This window comes from Oncorhynchus kisutch, linkage group LG29, assembly GCF_002021735.2.
Source record: "Oncorhynchus kisutch isolate 150728-3 linkage group LG29, Okis_V2, whole genome shotgun sequence".
In the NCBI taxonomy this organism is placed as follows: Eukaryota; Metazoa; Chordata; class Actinopteri; order Salmoniformes; family Salmonidae; genus Oncorhynchus; species Oncorhynchus kisutch.
Window position 1 is genome coordinate 34,654,588 of NC_034202.2, and position 19,031 is coordinate 34,673,618.

Genomic DNA, 19,031 nt, shown 5'->3' on the forward strand with positions numbered 1-19,031 from the left:
AGCCTTATTCTAAAATGGATTAAATAAATACAAATGTAGCATCATACCTAAGAAGACTTGAGGCTGTAATCACCGCCAAAGGTGCTTCAACAAAGTAAAAAGCCTCTTCACTCATTGTTTTGGTCTAAATTCTGTATTTTACATGAAAATCAGACCTTAATACGGGCAAAAAGAAAAGAGAAGGCTTTTGCGTTGAAATGCAAAGGACATTTATCATGTTGCCGATGGTGCAGTTGTCCTGGTCCATTCAGCTCCAGAGCGTATGTAAAATGGCACGTACAGTTGAAGTCAGAAGTTTACATACACCTTAGCCAAATACATTGAAACTCAGTTTTTCACAATTCCTGACATTTAATCCTAGTAAAAATTATTTGTTTTAGGTCAGTTAGGATCACCACTTTATTTTAAGAATATGAAATGTCAGAATAATAGTAGGGAGAAATATTCACTTTCCCGGTGGTCAGAAGTTTGCATACACTCAATTAGTATTTGGTAGCATTGCCTTTAAATTATTAGGTCAAAAACGTTTCGGGTAGCCTTCTACAAGCTTCCCACAATAAGTTGGGTGAATTTTGGCCCCTTCCTCCTGACAGAGCTGGTGTAACTGAGTCAGGTTTGTAGGCCTCCTTGCTCGCACACACCTTTTCAGTTCTGCCCACAAATTGTCTATAGGATTGAGGTCAGGGTTTTGTGATGGCCTCTCCAATACCTTGACTTTGTTGTCCTTAAGCCATTTTGCCACAACTTTGGAAATATGATTGGGGTCATTGTCCATTTGGAAGACCCATTTGCGTTCTAGCTTTAACTTCCTGACTGTGGTCTTGGTATCTTGCTTCAATATATCCACATCATTTTCCTTCCTCATGATACCATATATTTTGTGAAGTGCACCAGTCCCTCCTGCAGCAAAGCACCCCCCAAACATGATGCTGCCACCCCCGTGCTTGGGATGGTGTTCTTCGGCTTACAAGCCTCCCCCTTTTCCCTCCAAACATAAGGATGGTCATTATGGCCAAACAATTATATTTTTGTTTCATCAGACCAGAGGACATTTCTCCAAAAAGTATGATCTTTGTCCACATGTGCAGTTGCAAACCGTAGTCTGGCTTTTTTATGGCGGTTTTGGAGCAGTGGCTTATTTCTCGCTGAGTGGCCTTTCAGGTTATGTTGATATAGGACTTGTTTTACTGTGGATATAGATACTTTTGTGCCTGTTTCCTCCAGCATCTTCACAAGGTCCTTTGCTGTTTTTTTGGGATTGATTTGCACTTTTCACACCAAAGTATGTTCATCTCTAGGAGACAGAACGCGTCTCCTTCCTGAGCGGTATGACGGCTGCGTGGTCCCATGGTCTTTATACTTGCGTACAATTGTTTGTACAGATGAACGTGGTACCTTCAGGCGTTTGGAAATTGCTCCCAAGGATGAACCAGACTTGTGGAGGTCTACAATTATTTTGGCTGATTTCTTTTGATTTCCCATGATGTCAAGCAAAGAGGCACTGATTTGTTCATTTTCTGGAATTTTCCAAGCTGTTTAAAGGCAGAGTCAACTTAGTGTATGTACACTTCTGACCCACTGGAATTGTGATACAGTGAGATAGATATAAGTGAAATAATCTGCCTTTAAACAATTGTTGGAAAAATTACTTGTGTAATGCACCAAGTGGATGTCCTAACCGACTTGCCAAAGCTATAGTTTGTTAACAAGAAATTTGTGGAGTGGTTGAAAAACGAGTTTTAATGACTCCAACCTAAGTGTATGTAAACTACCGACTACCACTGTAGGTCTGTTCTAGGGGGGGGGGTGTCATTCAAAATGTATGACAAATCGAATAAGGATTGATCCTAATGTAAAATACTCTGACATTGAGGTTTTAAATACATTTTGTTTAATAAACAAATGCTCTTAAAAAACACTCACTTAGTCTCTGGATCTGATGATTGGTCCTGCCGTACATACCTATACGGATATGGATCTGATGATTGGTCCTGCCGTACATACCTATACGGATATGGATCTGATGATTGGTCCTGCCGTACATACCTATACGGATATGGATCTGATGATTGGTCCTGCCGTACATACCTATACGGATATGGATCTGATGATTGGTCCTGCCGTACATACCTATATGGATATGGATCTGATGATTGGTCCTGCCGTACATACCTATACGGATATGGATCTGATGATTGGTCCTGCCGTACATACCTATACGGATATGGATCTGATGATTGGTCCTGCCGTACATACCTATACGGATATGGATCTGATGATTGAGATGAGGGAGGTGAAGGTGAGGCAGAAAGTAGGTGAGGGGTGATAAGAGGAAAAGAGTGAGGACGTTAAGGGTGAGGGGTGAAAAGAAAGAAAGTTTGATGAAGGTGGAGAGGAGAAGAGGCTGGCGAGAGGTGAGGAGAGGGGACAGGTAAGAAGAGAGGATAGGTGAGAAGAGAGGATAGGTGAAAGGTGTTGGGAGGGGTGCAGGTGAGAGATGAGGCGATAGGATTGCCTGTAAATGGACAGAAACCACCACTCACAAAGTTTAGAACTATCAAGTAGTTCAACTGTAGTCCGATACGAACATCAAATATATTATTATTAAGTAGTGTCATGCTAGTCACCTGCACATCCTCCACAGACTCCCGAATATCATGTTCCTCCAATGACCCGTTAATCGTTTTCTTCAGGGTTGCAAAGCACACTGCTGCCTGGAGGGTAAAAACCTCACTCGATGCATCATCATCCCCACAAAATCAAACATCATCTATATAACAAAATACCTACATTAACAATTGTAAATCAGCCTGAAATTGACATTTTAAAGTACTGAGTTTAACAACAAGTGAAAGAATGATTTACCTGAATGGATTCAGAGAGCCGAAAACTCAAAATCCGCTCCCTCCCATCCGGGTATTTGATCTTAAAAGGCACTCCATCAGGCAGCTCTGGATGAGAGACCACCCTCTGTCTTGTCTCCTCTATCAACTACAATATGCAGTGCTGTTAGTGTTCAGTTATAAATATATTTATACCACAGCATTTTGAATTCTAGAAAGGCCATTTAAACCATTTTTCTTTTAAACGGCACTTAGAAAAACTTTTAACCATTTATTAAGCAATGAATAATGCAAGTCTTGGCGATATAGGCTCTGCTCCTTAAGGGTAGCTCACTATCCAAACAAAGCATCAATATAGAATAGCCTACAGGCAGTGAGTGCGGTAAGCTATACCAATGCCCTCGGCAGGAATACAGAACCTAACAGGTGGAGGCTGGGGTGGTGGTGGGAGCAAGAATCCGGCGCATAGTAGCAGCAAGAAGCAGCAGGATTTCTGTCAATAAATGTGTGCTTTAGTATTATTTTCTTTGTCAACTTTGTTATAAGCGGAATAAACGCTTCCTTTCTGTACATTACCTTGGCCTAGTCCCGCTTCATCGTCCATTATTTCCAAAGTAATATACAGAACGTCTGCGTTTATCCCTTACATAGTAAACAGATGATATCAACGTGGTGAAATCCCTTACCTTCCCCCGCCTGCTCTCCCACTCCTCATCTCCTTGAATTAATCTGTTTTGTGTATGAAAATGTAAGTGATTCATGTTGGAGTGCCAATGATGTGTGATTTGAACAGATTTACTAAGCTACATTATATATATACTTTCTCCTGGTCTGCATCCAGAGAGAGATGGTAGGCCTCTTCTTGAATACACCGTATCTCCCACATTTCCTCTAGAGACTGAAATCAATACAGGGACAGTAATGTAAACAAATCAATTGGGATTGTTAAATTACAAGGAGAATCCTATAGCTAATATTATACTTTATAATTTGATGATAAAAGTGGAAAAGGTTATGTAACATTCCAAACCTCTAGTGTCACTGAAGCTTGTGGAGAGGCAACAGGGAGTCCTACAGCCATAGTCAGAGTCTCTGCCTCCGAGGTTGTCTCCTCCCTTTGTTCCCCTTTTCATAAAAATACAAGAAATCACTAGTTACTCAATTACTTATTACTTTTCTATACAGAGGGAAATCCAGTTTTTTTTTCAAATGAATTCATTACCTCTGACATTTATCACGTGACATAATAAAGCTCAATCTACCTCTCCCTGACACATAATGGAATGTTTCCCCCAAAATCTTCAAGAAGCTGCTCTCCTCCTGACCATAGAGCACTTTGACCCTCCTCACAGGATACTCTATAGATACTGAGATATTGAAACATTATTTACATCTAATAAAATGTATCCTAATATACACAGGGGAACAGTCCATGATCTTTAAATCAGTAAAATAACCTTCAAAAAAAGTATGTTTAATCACAAGATAGATTCACACCTAGCTTACTTACAAAGCAAGCACTGTGCAGTGCACAGTGTGCGTCCTCATGTACTGCATGGATATAGGGCAAATTGACCTATCCTGTTCAGCAGCTGGATGGTCAAATAAAATAAAATGTTATTAGACACATTCACCGAATACGACAGGTGTAGATAGACCTTACAGTGAAACGCTTACTTACGAGCCCCTAACCAACAATGCAGTTTAAATAAATAAAAAATACGAATAAAAAATAAAAGTAACAAGTAATTAAAGAGCAGCAGTAAAATAATAATAGCGAGACTATATACAGGGGAGTACTGTTAGAGTCAATGTGCGGTGACACTGGTTAGTTAAGGTTATATGTACATGTAGGTAGAGTTATTAAAGTGACTATGCATAGATGATAACAACAGAGAATAGCAGCGTTGTAAAAGAGGGGGAGAGGGGGAGGGGCAATGCAAATAGTTTGGGTAGCATTTGATTAGATATTCAGGAGTCTTATGGCTTGGATAGAAGCTGTTTAGAAGCCTCTTGGACCTAGACTTGGTGCTCCGGTACCACTTGCCATGCGGTATCAGAGAGAACAGTCTATGACTAGCGTGGCTGGAGTCTTTGACAATTTTTAGGGCCTTGCTCTGACACCGCCCGGTATAGAGGTCCTTGATGGCAAAAAGCTTGGCCCCAGTACGCACTACCCTTTGTAGTGCCTTGCGGACACAGGCCGTGCAGTTGCCATACCAGGCAGTGATGCAACCAGTCAGGCTTGATGGTGCAGCTGTAGAACCTTTTGAGGATCTGAGGACCCATGACAAATATTTTCAGTCTCTTGAGGGGGAATATGTTTTGTCATGCCCTCTTCATGACTGTCTTGGTGTGCGTGGATCATGTTAGTTTGTTGGTGATGTGGACACCAAGGAACTTGAAGCTCTCAACCTGCTCCACTGCAGCTCCATCGATGAGAATGGGGGTGTGCTCGGTCCTCTTTTTCCTGTAGTCCACAATCATCTCCTTTGTCTTGATCACGTTTAGGGAGAGATTGTTGTCCTGGCACCACATGGCCAGGTCTCTGACCTCCTCCATATAGGCTGTCTCGTCATTGTCTGTGATCAGGCCTAACATGGTTGTGTCATTGGCAAACATAATGATGGTGTTGGAGTCGTGCCTAGCCGTGCAGTCATGCGTGAACAGGGAGTACAGGAGGGGACTGAGCACGCACCCGAGATGGGCCCCTGTGTTGAGGATCAGCGTGGCATATGTGTTATTAACTACCCTTACCCGTCAGGAAGTCCAGGATCCAATTGCAGAGGGAGGTGTTTAGTCCCCGTGTCCTTAGCTTATTGATGAGCTTTGAGGGCACTATGGTGTTGAACGTTGAGCTGTAGTCAATGAATAGCATTCTCACATAGCTAGTTCCTTTTGTCCAGGTGGGAAAGGGTAGTGTGGAGTGCAATAGAGATTGCATCATCTGTGGATCTGTTGGGGATGTATGCAAATTGGAGTGGGGTTTCTAGGGATAACGGTGTTGATGTGAGCCATGACCAGCCTTTCAAAGCACTTCATGGCTACAGACGTGAGTGCTACGGGTCGGTAGTCATTTAGGCAGGTTACCTTAATGTTCTTGGGCACAAGCACTATGGTGGTCTGCTTAAAACATGATGGTATTACAGACCTGGACAAGGTGAGGTTGAAAATGTCAGTGAAGACACTTGCCAGTTGGTCAGCGCATGCTCACAGCACACATTCTGGTAATCTGGCCCTGACTTGTGAATGTTGACCGTTTAAAGGTCTTACTCACATCGGCTGCGGAGAGCGTGATCACACATTCTTCTGGAACAGCTGGTACTCTCATGCATGTTTCAGTGTTATTTGCCTCGAAGCGAGCATAGAAGTAGTTTAGCTCGTCTGGTAGGCTCGTGTCACTGGGCAGCTCGTGGCTGTGCTTCCCGTTGTGGTCTGTAATGGTTTGCAAGCCCTGCCACATCCGACGAGCGTCAAAACCGGTGTAATTCGACTCGATCTTAGTCCTGTATTGACGCTTTGCCTGTTTAATGGTTCGTCTGAGGGTGTAGCGGGATTTCTTATAAGCTTCCGGGTTAAAGTCCCACTCCTAAAGCAGCAGCTTTAGCCTTTACCTCAGCGCAGTTGTTGCCTGTAATCCATGGCTTCTGGTTGGGGTATGTGCGTACGGTCACTGTGGGGATGACATCATCAATGCACTTATTGATGAAGCCATTGACTGATGTGGTGTACTCCTCAATGCCATCGAATGAATCCTGGAACATATTCCAGTCTGTGCTAGCAAAACAGTCCTGTAGCTTAGCATCTACTTCATCTGACCACTTGATTTAGTCACTGGTGATTCCTGCTTTAATGTTTTCTTGTAAGCAGGAATCAGGAGGATAGAATGGTCAGATTTGCCAATTGGAGGGTGAGGGAGAGCTTTGTATGTGTCTCTGTGTGTGGAGTAAAGGAGGTCCTGAGTTTTTTCCCTCTGGTTGCACATTTAACACGCTGATAGGAATTTGGTAAAACGGATTTAAATTTCCCTGCATTAAAGTCCCTGGCTTCTAGGAGTGCCGCCTCTGGGTGAGCATTTTGTTGTTTGCTTATGGTGGAATACAGCTCATGCAATGCTGTCTTAGTGCCAGCCTCAGTCTGTGGTGGTATGTAAACAACTACGAAAAATACAGATGAAAGCTCTCTAGGTAGTGTGGTCTATAGCTTATCATGAGATACTTTACCTCGGGCGAGCAATAGCTTGAGACTTCCTTAGATATCGTGCACCAGCTGTTATTTACAAAAATGCATAGTCCGCCTCCCCTTGTCTTACCAGACGCCCCTGTTCTATCCTGCCGGTACAGCGTATAACCAGGCAGCTGTATGTTGATAGTGTCGTCTTTTAGCCACGACTCTGTGAAGCATAAGATATTACAGTTTTGAATGTCCCTTTGGTAGTTTAATCTTCCGCTTAGGTCATCGATTTTATTCTCCAAAGATTGCACGTTTGAGAGCAGAGTGGAAGGAAGTGGGGGTTTATTCGAAGAGTAGATACATCCACAACTCAACAGGGAAATCAACAAAGCATGATAAGGTCATTCATAATCAAAGGTAAATGGAGAGGTGGGGTGTATGTTGAATGAAGGAGTACTTACTTTTTCATCTCTTGTCAAGGTCCGCTCCAGTTCAGCTCCAGTTCAACTAGTCAACATTTTGGACACACCTACTCATTCAAGGGCTTTTCTTTATTTTTTCCTATTTTCTACACTGTGGAATAATAGTGAAGACATCAAAACTATGAAATAACACATGGAATCATGTTGTAACCAAAATATATTTTATATTTGAGACTCTTCAAAGTAGCCACCCTTTGCCTTGATGACAGCTTTGCACACTCTTGGCATTCTCTCAACCAGCTTCATGAGGTAGTCACCTGGAATGCATTTCAATTAACAGGTGTGCCTTGTTAAAAGTTCATGTGTGGAATTTATTTCCTTCTTAATGCGTTTGAGCCAATCAGTTGTGTTTGTGACAAGGTAGGGGGGTGGGGGGTATACAGAAGATTGCCCTATTTGGTAAAAGACCAAGTCCATATTATGGCAAGAACAGCTGAAATAAGCAAAGAGAAACGACAGTCCATCATTACTTTAAGACATGAATATCAGTCAATCCGGAAAATGTCAATAACTTTGAAAGTTTCTTCAATTGCAGTCGCAAAAACCATTAAGCGCTATGATGAAACTGCCTCTCTTGAGGACTGTCACAGGAAAGGAAGACCCAGAGACCCAAAGGAAGACCCACAGACATTAGACCGTTGAAATCTGTGCTTTGGTCTGATGAGTCCAAATTTGAGATTTTTGGTTCCAACAGCTGTGTCTTTGTTAGATACAGAGTAGGTGAACGCATGTGTGGTTCCCATCGTGAAGCATGGAGGAGGAGGTGTGATGTGTGGGGGTGCTTTCCTGGAGACACTCAGTGATTTATTTAGAATTCAAGGCAAACTTAACCAGCATGACTACCACAGCATTCTGCAGAGATATGCCGTCCCGTCTGGTTTGTGCTTAGTGGGACTCTAATTTGTTTTTCAACAGGACAATGACCCAACATACCTAATTATTTGTCTATTTGATCAAGAAGGAGAGTGATGGAGTGCTGCATCAGATGATCTGGCCTCCACAATCCCCCAACCTCAACACACTTGTTGGCTGCTTTTCCTTTACTCTGCGGTCCAACTCATTCCAAACCATCTCCATTAGGTTGAACTTAGGTGATTGTGGAGGCCAGGTCATCTGATGCAGCACTCTAATAGCCCTTACACAGCCTGGAGGTGTGTTGGGTCATTGTCCATTGACCGCTGCAGAATGCTGCGGTAGCCATTCTGGTTGAACTCTAAATAAATCACTGAGTGTCACCAGCAAAGCACCCCCACACCTCCTCCTCCATGCTTCACAGTGGGAAGCACACATGCAGAGATCTTCTGTTCACCTACTCTGCGTCTAACAAAGACATAGCGGTTGGAACCAAAAATCGCAAATTTAGACTCATCAGACCAAAGGACAGATTTCCATCGGTCTAATGTCCAGGTGTGTACAAACTTTTGACCAGTACTGTATCGCTGTACCCACCGAGGGGCCATACACCTTGACACTCTTTGTTAAGGGTTGAACATGTCTGTAGTACCTTTCTAGAGACCAAATCATACAGTGTGTGAAAGAGGGGAAGTGTTACCTCAGGAACAGTTTCTGTGCAAGGAGGAGAGGGTTTTCCAAAGCCCTGGTTGAAGAAGAGTTCACTAATAGTGACGTCCTAATTGGTGGTGTTATTATTGGTGTTATAAAAATGAACTGATTCAAGGACGTAAAAAAATAGTCATTACCATTTCAAATAGTGTTATTGTGGCACTGAAGATATAGCGTCCGATCCCTTGTCCCTGTAGGGGAGTATCAGGGGTGTAGTAAGTCATGTTGGAGTAGAAATGAGTTGCGCTGAAGATTTAACTGCCATAACCCTCTGTAGAATGTCAACTCCCAGGCTCCCTCTGGGGCCCTCCAATGGATTTATTTTCCGTAACAGTTCCATCTGTGTTTTGCTAATGGTGAACTGGATTTCTGGCACAATCCCCCCTTCTGACCAATAAAGAGCTGCAGCGCCAGTGGTTGGAGGAGCTGAGGTGGAGGTGGCTTGAGAGGTGATGGTGGTTGAAGCTGGGGCAGTGAGAGGGCACTTCCCCGCTCACCACCCCTGAACTGCTCCATGAAGGCACAGATACGTACATCTCACCCGGGATGGTACTCTGTAGCTGGTGATGGCCGCTTCGAATGACTCCATGACTGTGGCACTCAGAGGCCTTCAGAAATGTTTCCTCTTATAGTGACACCATTCTGTTTTCCTTATTGATAACATTATTACATATTAAACATTTATTGCACACAGTTCATGCAACGTATTATGTGACACATTTGTACTCCTGAACTTATTCAGGCATGCCATAACAAAGGGGTTGAATACTTATTGACTTAAGATATTTCAGCTTTAAATTTTTAAATCAAATGAATTAGTAAAACATTCTAAAAACATAATATAATAACATAACATTCATAACATAATTCCACTTTAACATTATGGGGTATTGTGTGTAGGCCACTGTCGAAGTCTCAATTTAATTTATTTTAAATTCAGGTTGCACCAAAAGAAAATGTGGAAAAAGTCAAGAGGTGTAAAGGGACTGTATACCCAGGAATAGGGACACAATTATTTTATTACCATATAACCAGATAAATCATTTGTTTTTTTTACGATGTTAAGATTGTAAAAATGTGATCAGGAGGCCTAAGCGTTTACACTTACCGGATCAGCTTATGGTTGCCATCGATGTGCCACAAAGAATCTGGGCCTGCAACTCTATACTACCGACGGTGTAGCCACTGCTGCATGGCTCTCCTGAAAGCTCCCTGGGAGTTGACAAGGATCAGACTCTGTCTGACCCTCCCCTGCTGGACTAACACCTTTGTTAGAGGAATTAAATTCCTATATGTTTATTACCCAATTAAATTAATACACTCAGCCCATTTCTAAGGATTTGTAAGAAACGTATTTACATGAAATGGGCGGAGACCAGTCTCAAAATCAAGCACTAGCGTTTATTCTCGAGAGTACTGAACATATACGATTTACAACAGGTTATAAACTGAAAATGACGTCATTAGGTTTCAAACTGTCCCGTCCCTCCTCCACTCCCGTACAATGGCAGTATCGTCTCTCACCATTTTAGATCATTTATGACCAAGCCAAGGTCTTCCTGTGTAGATAAGCATTCTAGCCAGTCTGACGATAAGTTAATTCGTTTCTACCAAGGAACAGACAGTCATTGTTCTAATTCTTGATTATAATTACACACATTATATTCAGTACTAGGATTAAAATAAAATTCATACATCTATACAGTAACATAATAGTATTCTGATTAGTCAGTCCTGATTGAAATGTATACATAATTAGTCATTATTAATAAAAAAATCCCTTAACCACCTTCTCTTAAGCGAACCAAGTTCTTAATTTTGTCCTATCAGTTCTTTGATCCTCTCATCCATCTGAGCATCTGACAACAATGAGTAGGACCTGAAGAGCTGAAAATGGCTAAATACCAACAAAACACAAAAACATGTTTCCGTATGTTGCATTAAAAATGGCTAATATTGTGTTGATTCGATCACAATTCCCACAGTAAAGACAAACTTTGATCGTGTTAACTAACAGGGAAAACTCTAGAGAGTTGAGTGAAGTTCAAGCTCTGCTTCTCTTTGCAGGCTGATATTTCTTCTGTGCAGCAGTCTTTGGGAGCTGCTCACCCGTGCGCAGCTTAGAGGGAACATTGGTCATCAATGGTCAGTACGGTTCCATTATGTGACTATGTTTGCATAACACCTTAGAAGCTTAGAAGGAAATTGTTTCCCTGTGTTTCTTAAGTTTCTCTCCATTGCCATGCAGTTAGCAATCATTTTGAATGGCCATGTCATATGTTAGTCATTGTTACTCAATTCTTCTCCTTTGCATACCATGTTCATGCCATGAAAAGATTATGTAGAAATGTAAGATTTTGTGTTGGCAATGGATGGAACATTTGTGTTTCCTGTTTGATCATTTGAATGACGATAAAACATTATAACATTTTTATGGGAGAGATGTGACGTAAGTCGGCACAAGCACCTTATGTTTAAGACAACCTTATGTAGGCATTATGACAGAACATTCAATAAAGTTTTTCCAAATGTACTGTTACAGTGATGATTTTTAATCTGTCATCCAGACATTTAGGATAGCTGATAACCTACAGGTGGCTTACTACAGCTGACATCCCTATGAAAACAACTATAGCAGCCCAGTGATGAGAGCAGCACTATGGCACCTCAGATGAATGGCACATGGACAGTGTGAATGCTGCTATAGTCAGGGCGTACTGTATAAATCTGCAATTGGCTAAATCTGCTGTCAATCTGCACCACAATTCCCTCTCAATCTAACTACATTTGAGTTTATCCCAGTGCAACCTGATCCGAAAGATGAATTAATAATAACTTAATTTGTAAAGCTTTCATACATTATGCTCAAATCACCAACCTAAAGCCACTTTCTCTTTCCTATAAAAAAATCCCTCAACCAACGTACATTCAGGTTTTGCAGGTTTTGTGTGCATTTTCTATCAGGTAGCCTGCATACCTGCAGACATTCCAGACATGTTTATTGTGTTTCATGATTAAGTCCAGGTCATTCTCTCACAGCATTCAAGAAGGGTGAACAGGTAAGATATGCTATATAGATCCATGCCTAATGTTTTTTAATAATACAAATCTATTAATAATAGATGATAGATATTGATAATAGTGTATAATAGTGTGAAAAAAGAGTGAAGTTATTTTACAGAACAAATGATCATATCTTCATAGGGTTACAGGCGGGATGTGAATGAGTAACAAACAGTTGTCCACTATTGTGTCATGCTGTACTTTCCTGGCAGCATGTTGAGGAGTTTAAGGGCTAGATTCCATCAGTTCTGCCCTAAGCCTAAATAACCCATTATTTCTATATAGCCTACACTGAACTTATAATGTCAGTGGGAATTAAGGAAGGGGGTGGTTTCATGACAATGACTACAGAAGAGTCCGCTCACCAATTTGACAGTTACACCTCCGACATCAACTAAAAAAAACTATAAAACTGCTATTCAGTTGTTGGTTATTGCTGGAACTGATTGAATCTAGGCCTAGGTCTGTACTCTGTAAAAATAAAAATAAATCAGAGGGGGTCGAACTCAAAAAGATTTAGTAACTGTGACTAAATGTGGTCTCAGAGCATTTTGTATTATTTTTAACGTATATCTGAAACTCCATTTTGTAGGATATATTACATTTCTTATGGTACAGTGCATCCGGAAAGTAGTCAGACCCCTTGACTTTTTCCACATTTTGTTACATTACAGCCTTATTCTAAAATGGATTAAATTGTCTTTTTCCCTCATCAATCTACACACAATGTCCCATAATGACAACGCAAAAACAGGTTTTTAGATTTTTTTTGCAATAATAATAAAAAAAGACATTTACATAAGTATTCAGATGCTTTACTCGTTACTTTGTTGAAGCACCTTTGGCAGCAATGAAATCCTCGAATCTTCTTGGGTAGGATGTTACAAGGATGGCACACCTGTATTTGGGTAGTTTCTCACATTCTTCCCTGCAGATCCTCTCAAGCTCTGTCAGGTTGGAAGCTATTTTCAGGTCTCTCTAGAGATGTTCAAGTCCGGGCTCTGACTGGGCCACTCAAGGACATTCAGAGACTTCAGCCACTCCTGCGTTGTTTTGGCTGTGTGCTTCGGGTCGTTGTCCTGTTGGAAGGTGAACCTTCGGCCCAGTCTGAGGTCCTGAGCGCTCTGGAGCAGGTTTTTCTCAAGGATCTCTCTGTACTTTGCTCTGTTCATCTTTCCCTCGATCCTGACTAGTCCCTGCAGCTGAAAAACATCCCCACAGCATGATGCTACCACCACCATGCTTCACCATAGGGATGGTGCTAGGTTCCCTGCAGACATGAAGCTTGGCATTCAGTGTCACGATCGTCGTAAAGGGGAGACCAAAGCGCAGCGTGATTAGAATACATTCTTCTTTTATTGAAGGAAGAATACGAAGAACAGTTAAACAAAAACAATAAAACGAACGTGACGCTATGACCAACGAGTGCAGACACAGGCAACTTCACATAGACAATAACCCACAAAATACCCAAAGAAGATGGCTGCCTAAATATGGTTCCCAATCAGAGACAACGATAAACACCTGCCTCTAATTGAGAACCAATCTAGGCAACCATAGACCTACATAAACACCTAGATGGACACAACCCCATAAATCTACAAAACCCTAGATGAGACAAAAACACACATACCAACCTCGTCACACCCTGACCTAACCAAAATATATAAAGAAAACAAATACTCAGGTCAGGGCGTGACAGTACCCCCCCACAAAGGTGCGGACTCCGGCCGCAAAAACCTAATCTAAAGGGGAGGGTCCAGATGGGCCTCTTTCATGGTGGCGGCTCGGGTGCGGGACGTAGACCCCACTCTACCATAGTCATTGCCCTCTTCAAGGGCCTCTTCAGAGGGACAGCTCCGGACTGGCTGACGGCTCTGGCAGCTCCTGGCTGGCTGACGGCTCTGGCAGCTCCTGGCTGGCTGACGGCTCTGGCAGCTCCTGGCTGGCTGACGGCTCTGGCAGCTCCTGGCTGGCTGACGGCTCTGGCAGCTCCTAGCTGGCTGACGGCTCTGGCAGCTTCTTGCTGGCTGACGGCTCTGGCAGGTCCTGGATGACTGACGGCTCTGGCAGGTCCTGGCTGGCTGACGGCTCTGGCATCTCCTGGCTGACTGATGGCTGACAGCTCCTGGCTGACTGACGGCTCAGGACAGATTGGCGGCTCTGACGGCTCAGGACAGACTGGCGGCTCTGGCGGCTCAGGACAGACTGGCGACTCTAGCAGCTCAGGACAGACGGGAGACTCTAGCAGCTCAGGACAGACGGGAGACTCTAGCAGCTCAGGACAGACGGGAGACTCTAGCAGCTCAGGACAGATGGGAGACTCTGGTAGCGCTGGGCAGGAGGAAGGCTCTGGCAGCGCTGGACAGGCTGTAGGGATGAAACGGAGAGACAGCCTGGTGCGGGGAGCTGCCACCGGAGGGCTGGTACTGGAGCTCGTGCAGGTGCACTGGAGCTCTTGAGCACAGAGCCTGCCCAACCTTACCTGGTTGTATGCTCCCCGTAGCCAGTCCAGTGCGGCGAGGTGGAATAGCCCGCACTGGGCTGTGCTGGCGAACCGGGGACATCATGCGTAAGGCTGGTGCCATGTATGCCAGTCCGAGGAGAGGCACTGGAGACCAGATGCGTAGAGCCGGCTTCATGGCACCTGGCTCGATGCCCACAGTAGCCCGGCCGACACGAAGAGCTGCAATGTACTGAACCGGGCTATGCACACACACCCGGGACACAGTGAGCTCCATCGCATAACACGGTGCCTGCCTGGTTCCTCTCTCTCTCCGGTAAGCAAAGGAAGTTGGCGTAGGTCTCCTACCTAGCTTCGCCACACTCTCTGTGTGCTCCTCCCCAATACATTTTTGGGGCTGCCTCTCGGTGTTCCAGCCGCGCTGCCGTGCTGGTATGCCTCCTCATACCAGCGCCTCCTTGGGACTGCGATATTCACCCGGCTGTTCCCATGGTCCCTTGCCGTCTAATATCTCATCCCAAGTCCAGGAGTCTTGTGTTCGCTGCTGCTGCTGCTGCATGTTTACCAAGCCGCTTGGTCCTTGGTTGTTGGGTTATTCTGTCTATGTTATGTTGCATGTTAGCACAGTGTTTATATAGCGGTCACGTTCGTCTTAATCGTTTTGTTGAATTTTTGTTTAAGTGTTCTTCGTGTTCTTCATTAAATAAAGAAGAATGTATTGACACCACGCTGCGCTTTGGTCCGCTCCATACGACGGTCGTGACATTCAGGCCAAAGAGTTCAATCTTGGTTTCATCAAACCAGAGAATCTTGTTTCTCATGGTCTGAGTCCTTTAGCTACCTTTTGGAAAACTCCAAGCTGGCTGTCATGTGCTTTCTCATGGTCGGAGTGTCTTCCGTCTGGCCACTCTACCATAAAGGCCTGATTGGTGTAATGCTGCAGAGATGGTTGTTCTTCTGGAAGTTTCTTCCATCTCCACAGAGGAACTCTAGAGCTCTGTCACAGTGACCATCGGGTTCTTGGTCACCTACCTGACCAAGGCCCTTCTCCCACGATTGCTCAGTTTGGCTGGGCAGCCAGCTCTAAGCAGAGTCTTGGTGGTTCCAAACTTCTAACATTTAAGAATGATGGAGGCCATTGTGTTCCTGGGGACCTTCAATGCTGCAGAAATGTTTCCATATCCATCTCCAGATCTGTGCCTCGACATAATCTTGTCTTGGAGCTCTACGGACAATTCCTTCCACCTCATGGCTTGGTTTATGCTCTGACATGCACTGTCAAGTGTGGAACCTTATATAGACAGGTGTGTGCTTTTCCAAATCATGTCCTATCAATTGAATTTAACACAGGTGGACTCCAATGAAATTGTAGAAACATTTCAATGATGATCTTTGGAAACAGGATGCACCTGAGCTCAATTTCGAGTCTCATAGCTAAGGGTATGTATACTTATGTACGTAAGATATATTTTTTAATATATTCTTTTTTATTTGCAAAAAAATCCCAAACCCTGTTTTTGCTTTGTCATTATGGGGTATTGTGTGTAGGTTGAGGATTTGTATTTTTATTTAATCAATTTTAGAATAAGGGTGTAACGTAACAAAATGTGGAAAAAGTCAAAGGGGCCTGAATACTTTCCGAATGCACTGTGTGTATTAATTTGTGGATGTCCATCACTCTTTTCATTTGATATGTTATGAATTACAACTCATATAATATGTTACGAATTTAAATTAGTACAATATGTTATGAATTTGCTAAAGTACAATATGCTATGAACTTGCAAAACGTATGATCTGTTACGAATCCAATTTGTTGTGGCTAATATTAGCAAGGTGGCTAGGTGGCTAACTGACGTTAGCTAGGTCTAGGGGTTAGTGTTAGGGGAAGGGTTAGCTAAAAGCGTTAAGTAGTTGCTAAGTAGCTAAAAAGTAGTAAGTAGTTGCAAAGTTGCTAATTAGCTAAAATGCTAAAGTTGTCCATGACGAGATTCAAACACACAACCTTATATGATCCACCAAACACCCTCTTTTAATTGTTGCCTTAAGTCCCCTTCAATCTTGTGTAACCATACCAAATGTAACACATCATACTAATGAGTGTCCCTGATTTACATGAACTATGTTATGTCTAGTCTATGAGACCAATCTGCGTAACTAGTTACACTGTCGTTTTGATTTGTGTGAACTTATTAAATAGTAAAGTTTGCTTTTGCAAAATAAATATTTGAGTTGATCACACAACAAGTTCAGTTTCCTGAGACCCGCAACTTAAAATACTGTGTTGGCTGAAGATAGATGTTTTTTCATTAACATATTTCCCAGTGTGCCATTCAGAAAATACTTGTCAAGGACTTTTTTTTACAATTAAAATATATATTTCAGAGGTTATAATATGATGTGTTTAACCAGATACTGCAAAACATGTGGATTTGTTTTCATTATTAGTGAGATTGGTTAGTCAAGATAGATTTGAAATAACCCACTTTCTTTTCCAAAAATTGGACCATGCCTGAAACTAAAAAGACAACCCTAATTTACAGCCATCAGTCAGTATCACTTTAATATTTCCCAACTTGTCTCAACTCAAAATGTGAATAGCATGCAACACTTTTCCCAAAAAGTTGGTGAAGTCAAAAAAGTTGTAGAACTAGTTTCCAAATATTTTTTTGTGGGGCCACCTTGAATGTTTTTTTTGTGTGTAACCAACAACTATAGTCATCAACATGATTCCAGGCATGTTGTTCAGCTAGATCTTAGAAGCATACTGCTGAGGAATGTTTGCCCACAAACAAACTGCAATTGTGAGTGCTACGTCTTCCTTTTTGTTGTGTCTGCAGGCAGGTCTGTTCACCATGGCAGCTAACATGACAGTCCATCAGCAGGTGGCAGCACCTTCTATGAAAGGCTGGAAGACAGGCCTTTTTGACTCCTTTCAGGACATGAGTATCTGTGAGTATCCATGGGACATCATATCCCATCTGATCCTAAGCTCAAGATATTCTGTCTTAAAATATTGCCACCACCTATAAGAGTTGTCTTGTTGTTGCTCTCTCTGTTGATGAGACGTGTCTGTTTGTGTGTGTGCAGGTTGCAATGAATTCTGGTGCTGTCCTTGCTATGCCAGCTCCACCACAGGAGAGTTTGGAGAGAGTACCTATCTGCCCTTAATGGACATCATAGGCCCTGCATTCATGGCTGCTATTGGGGTGCCCGTCATTGTGCCACCTGCAAGTCTGTCCATGCGGGTTGCTGTACGCCACAAATATGGCATTCAGGTGTAATGTTTCCCATTACATATAGACATCACATACATGTTGTTGCAGATACATATGCTGTGATAAGGGTATTATGTGTGTTTTGTGTGTGTGTGTGTGTGTGTGATAGTGTTAAACAAGTGTGTCTGTGTGGGTCCACAGGGAAGCCTCTTTGAGGACATCTTGGTGTCCTGCTTCTGTGCCTGTTGCTCATGGTGTCAGATGGCCAGGGAGATCAAAGAGCACAAGAAGGGCTGCACTTTCACAACCACCCAGCCTGTGTCCATCCAAGTGCAGCCTCCTACCATGACCACTTCCAATGTGTCCTACACAACCAATCAACAGAGCTACACCATGACCAGCCCCACAGTCCCCCAACCAACAGGGCTACATCATAACCGGCCCACAGTCCCCACACCAACAGGGCTACGTCATAACCGGCCCACAGTCCCCCAACCAACAGAGCTACGTAATGACCGGCCCTCAGTCCCCCAATCAACAGGGCTACATCATGACCGGCCCACAGTCCCCACACCAACAGGGCTATGTCATGACCTACCCACAGTCCTCCAGCGGGGTTGAGATGCCCCCTGATATGATGGTAGGGCCCCCTGACATGGTCGGAGTGGTCATATGAAGATGGCATCTGACCAACATGCCATTGCAGGCCTTTCTCAAATGACGACTTCTGATCCACCTGCCTATAACCCTGCTGTTATGATGCTCCCTGATATGTCTAACCATATGGTGAACACCACTGTCTCCACCAAACCATCCAAATGCTGAGCTCTGCTGCTTCATCTAATCACTTTCTGATAGCTTGCATTGCTGTAATGTTCACAATCAATGAATTAATTAGATTGATTATTAAAATGTGTTTTTTATATGATTTATAGTCTGAGGTTTATTTGATGGTAATGTCCACGGCTCATTGTCTTGACATGTAATAAAGTCATTTATATTGTGTTCTCTTCTATTGGACTGTTATTTTATAATCAAACATCTTGGTCTAATGGAAAAGGTTGAAGTAGCCAGGAGGAAGGCATGGCCAGCTGTTGAGAAATGCTTGTTGAAGTTTTCGATTATCATGGATTTATCGGTAGTGACCGTGTTAACTAGTGGGCAGTGGGCAGCTGGGAGGAGGTGCTCTTGTTCTCCATGGACTTTACAGTGTCCCAGAACTTTT

At 43.1% G+C, this 19,031-nt stretch overlaps 1 pseudogene; it reads left to right on the forward strand.

Annotated features, from left to right (window-relative positions):
- Window positions 1-12,027: 12,027 nt before the first annotated feature.
- LOC116358234 (uncharacterized) lies at window positions 12,028-18,688 on the forward strand (annotated as a pseudogene).
- The last annotated feature ends 343 nt before the right edge of the window (window positions 18,689-19,031 follow it).